Source organism: Macrobrachium nipponense, chromosome 12, assembly GCF_015104395.2.
Source record: "Macrobrachium nipponense isolate FS-2020 chromosome 12, ASM1510439v2, whole genome shotgun sequence".
NCBI lineage: Eukaryota > Metazoa > Arthropoda > Malacostraca > Decapoda > Palaemonidae > Macrobrachium > Macrobrachium nipponense.
In genome coordinates this window covers 75,010,301-75,018,151 of record NC_087205.1, presented here as the reverse complement: position 1 = coordinate 75,018,151, position 7,851 = coordinate 75,010,301, and positions in this window count along the sequence as shown.

The window sequence follows — 7,851 nt, the reverse complement described above, 5'->3', positions numbered from 1 at the left end:
TTTCTGAGCCTCCTTCTTCTGCTTTGGGGTCCTTTCGCACCTTTCCTCTTTCTCTTCTCAGCCTGTTTCTTCGGAGGCTCCTCTTTCTTCTTCTTATTCTTACTTCTCGGCATGGTTCTTTGGAGCCTCCATTTTCCTTCTCTTTCTTCTTTTTTTTTTCCTCAGGCCTGCTTCTTCGGAGGCTCCTTTTTTCCCTTTCCTTTTCTTCAGCTTCTTCTGTTGAGGTTCGTCGGGGGAAATGTCCGTTCGCATTGCGTCTGTTGCTTCTCTGCCTCTTTCTTCACTTTTTCCTCAACCTTTTCAGTCGCCTTCTCTTTCATTTCGTCCTCCTTGGCAGCTGCATTTTGGCCCGGCTCGGTTCTCTTCGCCGGGACGCCATACATTTTGTGGATTCTGTCTAGTGCGTTCGCCTTTGCCTGCCGGGGTAGCCTTTTCCGTGCCTTTGGTGGACTGCGAGGAGGAGGGCTTCGGTCCGCCTTCCGTCTTTTACTCAGGGGCTCCATCTTGCCTGCAGCCTCCATTTTCCCCTGCTCGACGGATGCTGTCGATTCCTCGTCCTCCTCCATCTTCCTCTTCCTTCCCCGACAGTTTTTGTGGCCCTCCTCTGGGAATTGTCTGCAAACCTCTTCCTCAGAGCTGCCACCTTTATCATAACTCCTCGCCTCGCTTTCAGGGGAGGCCTTCGGGTAGGACTATTAGTCGCCGCTTCGTCTTCAACCTTCCTAAGTCTCATGTTGGACGGGGATGACTCCTCTGCGTCCTCCATCTTTCTCTTCATTCCCTCGGTGTTTCTCAGCACTCGAGGGAAACGGTCTGCTGCTCTGTTCCTGACGTACCTCCTCTTCCGTTTAAGTGGCGCTACTTTAGTCTTGAGGGCACGGACTGTAGCGAGTCCCTCTTCTACGTCCTTCGGCTCTGGCAGGGGAAAGCAGTTCCTTGCCAGCAACGGGGTACAACAAGGAGTGTTTCCAGCTACGAGCCAGCCACCTTCCTTCGTTCTTGGTCGTTTGACGTCGGGGCGTCTCTCTTCTGTCTCCTGGTTTTTCCTCTTCGTTCCTCCGACGTCCAGTATAACGGTACTACTACAGGAACCTTCTGCTCTTCGATTCAGAAGGTTCTTCTGCCTCAGGCTTAGCCCTCTCTTCGGCCGGAGAATTTGCCTGGTTTCTACCTTTCCGTCGTGAGGCAAGTTTTTGTCTTGGAGGGAACGGTCCTGCTGCTGGTGCTTCCGTCACCGTCCATCTTCCTTTCGGCGCTACTCGAACGCACGAGGGAAACTATCTCCTTTTCTGTTCCTGGGATGGTAGAATTCTCGAATTTTCCTGAGGGCTCGCCTTTTCGCTGGCCGGTAGACTGTTAAGGACCGAGGTGGGGATGATAATAAAGAATAGTAACAAGGAGCATCGGTGGCTCCTAGCAAATCTCGACGCGAGACACTCGCTCGAGAGGACAACAAATTGTTCACAAAATGATTCATATTGTCAACTATGTAGTTGTCATCGCTGCGAAGTATCGTTAGTTTTAGAAAACGGTGCATGCTCCATCCTGGGCTTCCCCGGAGAAGCTTCTTGTCGCCTGCGATCCAAGTGTCTCCAGGAATCTCTGGAAAATCCTATTTGGCCTTCGGGCGAATCCGCTGAAGACGTCTTTTCCGCCCTCGTCAGTTGGTCTTGGAGCCTGGGGAATTATCGAAGATTCCATTAAAACAATGGAGCCTGGGCCCTGGAGAATTATCGAAGATCCAGTTCAATCCTTGAATCCTGCAACCTGGAACCAAGAGACTTATCGAAGATCCAGTTGAATCCTTGAAGCCTGCAACCTGGAACCAGGAGACTTATCGAAGATCCAGTTAAATCCTTGAGCCTGCAACCTGGAACCAGGAGACTTATCGAAGATCCAGTTAAATCCTTGAAGCCTGCAACCTGGAACCAGGAGACTTATAGAAGATGCAGTTGAATCCTTGAAGCCTGCAACCTGGAACCAAGAGACTTATCGAAGATCCAGTTGAATCCTTGAAAGCCTGCAACCTGGAACCAAGAGACTTATCGAAGATCCAGTTAAATCCTTGAAGCCTGCAACCTGGAACCAGGAGACTTATAGAAGATGCAGTTGAATCCTTGAAGCCTTACAAACCTGGAACCAGGAGACTTATGAAAGATCCAGTTGAATCCTTTCATGGCCGTTTTTAAATGTGGGTATCTTCCCTGATATTATTTTCGGTCGGATTCTTTTAACTTTTCCCGTTTCAGTTCGTCCAGGTTTTCATTCGTCTTGAGCATTTTTCTTTTTAGATTTTCTCGTGAAATGACAAAACAATGAGTACATGAATACATCCATACTTACTTGTATATACACGCACACACACCACACACACACACAAACACACATATATATATATATATATATATATATATATATATATATATATATATATATATATATATATATATATATGTGTGTGTGTGTGTGTGTGTGTGTGTGTGTATAGTTGTGTCAGTGTCACTTAGCCTAACCTGAGGAGGCTCTTACCAACACCCCAGACTGGTTTTTCCTCCCCCTGGTCACAATCGGCTTCAAGTTTCCATGTGACCTTATGAAGCCCGTAGACTTTTATATATATATATATATATATATATATATATATATATATATATATATATATATATATATATATACATAATCACAGTAGATGGGCTTGACTTCATCATGTAAGCGATACCACAGGGAAATGCCCAGCGCTTTTTTCTGTTGAGTCGGGCACAGAGACGATGCCCGAATGATCAGGAGGAGAAAGTGCTTGGCACTGACCCTCTGCCTGCCATTTTCTTCTCCCCTTCTGCCTTGTGTCTCCACTGGGGCCTGGGCAAGATAAAAAGTTGGAAGGAATTTTTCACAATGGGAGAAACGACTTATCTGTTGCAATGATGCAGACTGAATCAGGAAACCTTTCTATAGAGACTCCTTTATCAATTGCAGTTGGTCACAACACTAATTGAACAGGGCATGGGGACAGCACCCTCACCCCAGTAGGTCGAGCGAGCCCAAAAGAGCCCCCCCTAGTCGAACAGGTCATGGGGCAAGCACCCTTATCTAGAAAACTTCAATCCTGCACAGATATCTTTCGAATGCCTGCCTAGACTGATAATGAATAAGAATGAAAAGGAGTGGGGAAGACTCCAGAATGACTGTGTATTTAGCTGGTGTGGTGGTTACTCGTCGTGATACGGCACTCAGATGTCGCAGGGTTGCTCCTTAACCCAAGTTGTGAAATATGGAGGATAATAAATTGATAGAATAGATAGCCCTAGATTCATACCTAGAAGAAGTAAGAGAGAGAGAGAGAGAGAGAGAGAGAGAGAGAGAGAGAAAAAAAAAAAAAATTAAAAAGACACTGCTGCTCGACTTGCACTACAAAAAGACGAGAGAGAGAGAGAGAGGAATCACTGATCAATGAGCCTTCATTTTTACCATGAAATGAGAGAGAGAGAGAGAGAGAGAGAGAGAGAGAATCACTGATCAATGAGCCTTCATTTTTACCATGAAATGAGACCTTACCACCTTCAGACCTTACATCTTGTTCGGGTTGCCCCAGGTCCCTCAGTGTGAGGCACCTCTAATGTCTACCAGAGAGTTGCTAGTACATCTTCCGTATATTTTGCATCTTCCAACCTTGGATGGTCTGGGATGTAGCTTAGATATTTGTCGAGCTTATTCTTAAACACATCTATGCTCACTACCGATATATTCCTCAGATGAGCTGGCAACGCATTGGATAGACGCTGCATTATCGATGCTGGTGCGAGTGGATTAATGTCCTGTGTGCTTTCCCTTTTTTTATTTTTTGTATAGTTTTGGGGCACTATTAATCTACCTCTGCTTGCTCTTTCTGATATTTTTAGCTCCATGATGTTTTCGGCTATTCCTTCTATCTGTTTCCATGCCTGAATTATCATGTAGCGTTCTCTTTCTCCTTTCTAAACTATATAATTTTAATGATTGTAGTCTTTCCAGTAGTCAAGGTCCTTAACTTCTTCTATTCTAACTGTAAAAGGACCTTTGTACACTCTCTATTTGTGCAATATCCTTTTGATAGTGTGGGTACCATATCATATTGTAATATTCAAGTGGACTACGAACATATGTTTTATAAAGCATAATCATGTGTTCAGCTTTTCTTGTTTTGAAGTGCCGTAACAACATTGCCATTTTTACTTTACTTTTGCCAATAGAATTGCTGTTTGATCATGCATAACATGTTCCTATTCATCATCACACCAAGGTCTTTAACTGCTTCCTTAGTTGTGATTGTCTCATTATTAGGTCCCCTATATGCATATAGCTTTCCTTCTCTATCTCCATAATTTGTTGATTCAAATTTATCAGAGTTAAATACCATCCTATTTACCTCTGCCCAATCATATACTTTGGTTAAGGTCTCTTTGTAGAGCGTTCCTACTTCATCACAAGTAATTTCTCTACTTATTCTTGTGTCATCGGCGAAACTACTCACTACCGAGTCCTTAACATTACTGTCTATGTCTGCAATCATAATAACAAGCAGTATTGTAGCTAACACCGTACCTTGTGGCACACTGGATATTACCTTAGCTTCATCCGATTTCGCATCGTTTGCAATAACTATCTGTTTTCTGTTGTGTAAAAATTCTTTTAACCATCTTCCTACTTTTCCCACGCTATTGTGTTTTCTAATTTTCTTCGCTAATATATTATGGTCTACCTCGTCAAAAGCTTTTGCAAAGTCTAGATAAACCACATCTGTGTCATTTCCGCTTTTCATATTTGTGTATATGTTCTCATGGTGGACTAACAGTTGGGTTTATGTACTTTTTCCGGGTACGAAACCATGTTGTCCTATATTAAACAAAATTATTTTTTATTAAATGTTTCATAATATTTTTCTTCATTACCCTTTCATACACTTTCATAATATGTGATGTTAGACTCACAGGCCTTATAATTACTTGCCTCTAGTCTTGATCCACTTTTGAAAGTGCTAATTTGTGCTCATCATAAATCTTGCCTGTATCTACACTTTGTCTTAACCCTTTGGGCTCTTGGTAGGTAGTCCCCTGTAGTCGTTTTAAGCTCTCAGTCACTTGGAGGAACTGGAGCAGTGAGAATTTTTAGTTCATGGAAAGTATTTCTTAAACGTATGTTATACCCATGAAAAAGGGGTAATTACTATCAAATGTATATCATTTCAAAGCTAAAGACATGTTCTTCTCTATATGTTAAAATGGACATGAAAGGATTTCAATTAATGTCATTTATCATGTTAGTAATATGAGGAAAGAAAAACACAACTATGTCCGCCTGTTTATTTTCCTTAACTAAAATGGAAAATTTTGTATCGAAATCATCTCTAAATCCATTAGTTTTTGCATTAATCGCTAGGTAAACTTTCATGATATTATATGGCTATTGAATAAATGCTTTTCGAACAGCGGTTTCTGAATAACGAAGGTATATATATGAATAGGTGTAATTCCAGGTGAAATCAGAAGTTTTATAGCCAGTGGTTGGCGGACACCTGGATAAGGTATTGAGCCTATAAAAGTTGCCAAATTGTAATTTTGAAGTAGCACGAGAACAAAATAAATGTAGTCGATCTTGTATCTCGAAGTGTTGAACTTTACAAGTGCTTTCATACATTATGAAAATATATAATATCATAAATATTTTTCAATAAAAACATATACAAACACTGCATTTTTTGAAAGATATATAGTAAAAAGTTTTATGCTGTACGGCAACTAGCGATCGCCAACGACCTTGACACAGACGCTGGACAGAAATGAAGCGTGGTCAGTGCGACTGCACTAAAGCAGACTACCTCGAGGGCTACGGTTGGTCCTAGAGGGGGGTCCTAGGGGAATTTGGCCTTATGAAGCGACATAGACAATTACGTTCTATCAAATAAAATTTACATACTTGTTGATACAAAAATCTTCAATTTTCATCCGTATGTGACTCTCTCTCTCTCTCTCAAATAGGATACTGTAATACTATAGCCCAAAATAGTAGATTTACAGTTTTCAGTAAATCAAGAAGGAAATATCGTAATATATTTATTCTTTGCATGCCACATTATGAGGAGATTACAACTATATGCATTTTATATATATATATATATATATATATATATATAATTATATATATTATATATATATATATATATATAATATATATATATATATATATATATATATATATATTTATACAAAGTTACGGCTACGAAGGAAATTTGAGACACTAGAGCCTCCTCCAGTGTTTCAAATTCGTATGTAGGCGCAGAAACACACACACACACACACACACACACACACATATATATATATATATATATATGTATATATATATATATATATATATATATATATATTATATATAATATATATATATATATATATATATAAGGTGTACACGTTAGCCGTATGAAAATCCATTGCTGCTATAACTATAAAACATTAGCAATTGTCATGCTTGGCATAGGTAACTAATTATTACCGCATTCGAGTATGCGCACCAGCACAGATACACACAAACAAACCAAGCAGCACACACACACCACACATCATGTGTGTGTGTGCTTGTTTGTTTATGTGTATTTGTTGCTGGTGCGCTTACTCGAATGCGATAATAATAGATTCAACTTTGTCAAGCAATGATAGTTTCTAATGTTTTATAGTTACAGGAACAATGGATTTTCGTGCCGCTAACGTGTACGCCTTATATATATACATATATATATATATATATATATATATATATATTAGATATATATATATATATATATATATATAATGATGGAGGGAAGTACCTGATACACATAGAAACTTCATACAAGTTACATAAATAAATATCCATTTGTATCCACGTGTAAATGAGTTTTACCATTATCTGTATGAGATCTTCGGAAAGGCTCTTGAAATACAAGCTAAGGGATATGAGGAATCAGTTGTTGTCTTTGATATTTCCGTTTCGATAATTCTCTACCTGAGATAATCCTGCCTTGGTGATCAAGGTTGTAAACATCGTCTTAGGTCAGAAAGGATTATGAACCACACCTTTATTTCTTGTTTATTTGTTTCGTCATTGTAGCTTCTACTTTTCTCTATTTAATTTACTTTTTTATTTCTTGAAATAAAGACTTGCACATCCTATTTTACAAATACCCCGTACTTCTCTCTCTCTCTCTCTCTCTCTCTCTCTCTCTCTCTCTCTCTCTCTCTCTCTCTCTCTCGACGGTTTAGGACCAAGGAGATTTCTAATAGCCGACCTTGCACCTGGTGTGGCCAAGGGTGTGACCAAGGCCTTGGGTGTGACCACCTCTCACCACCAGCCCAAAATTACCACGTGGCCTTTTGTTTACAAATGAGGAATGTATGACCATACATACGGAATACATGTAATGTTATATATCATAATTTTTTTAGGTGGATTATAATAGACAGTATATTTGGTATGAATGCTTTGTACATATTTCTGATTTTTGCAAAAAAGAATTATAATAATAATCATGTTCCTTTTTTTCACAGGAATAAGTTTACAAATACAGAGTCGAACGTAAAGAACATATTGTAGTTTGGTCGTTTTTTTCGGTCAAAGTGGTCCAAATATAATTTCTTAATTTTCAATAAAGATTTCATTCATCTTATAGGCGTAAATTATACAGGTCTAATAATTTGGCGTTATTTTATGCTATAATAATAATAATAATAATAATAATATAATAATAATAATATAATAATAATAATAATAATAATAATATGTTTTTAACACAATAACATGCGAAGAAACGTATTTATTATTTATAATAAAAATAGACAA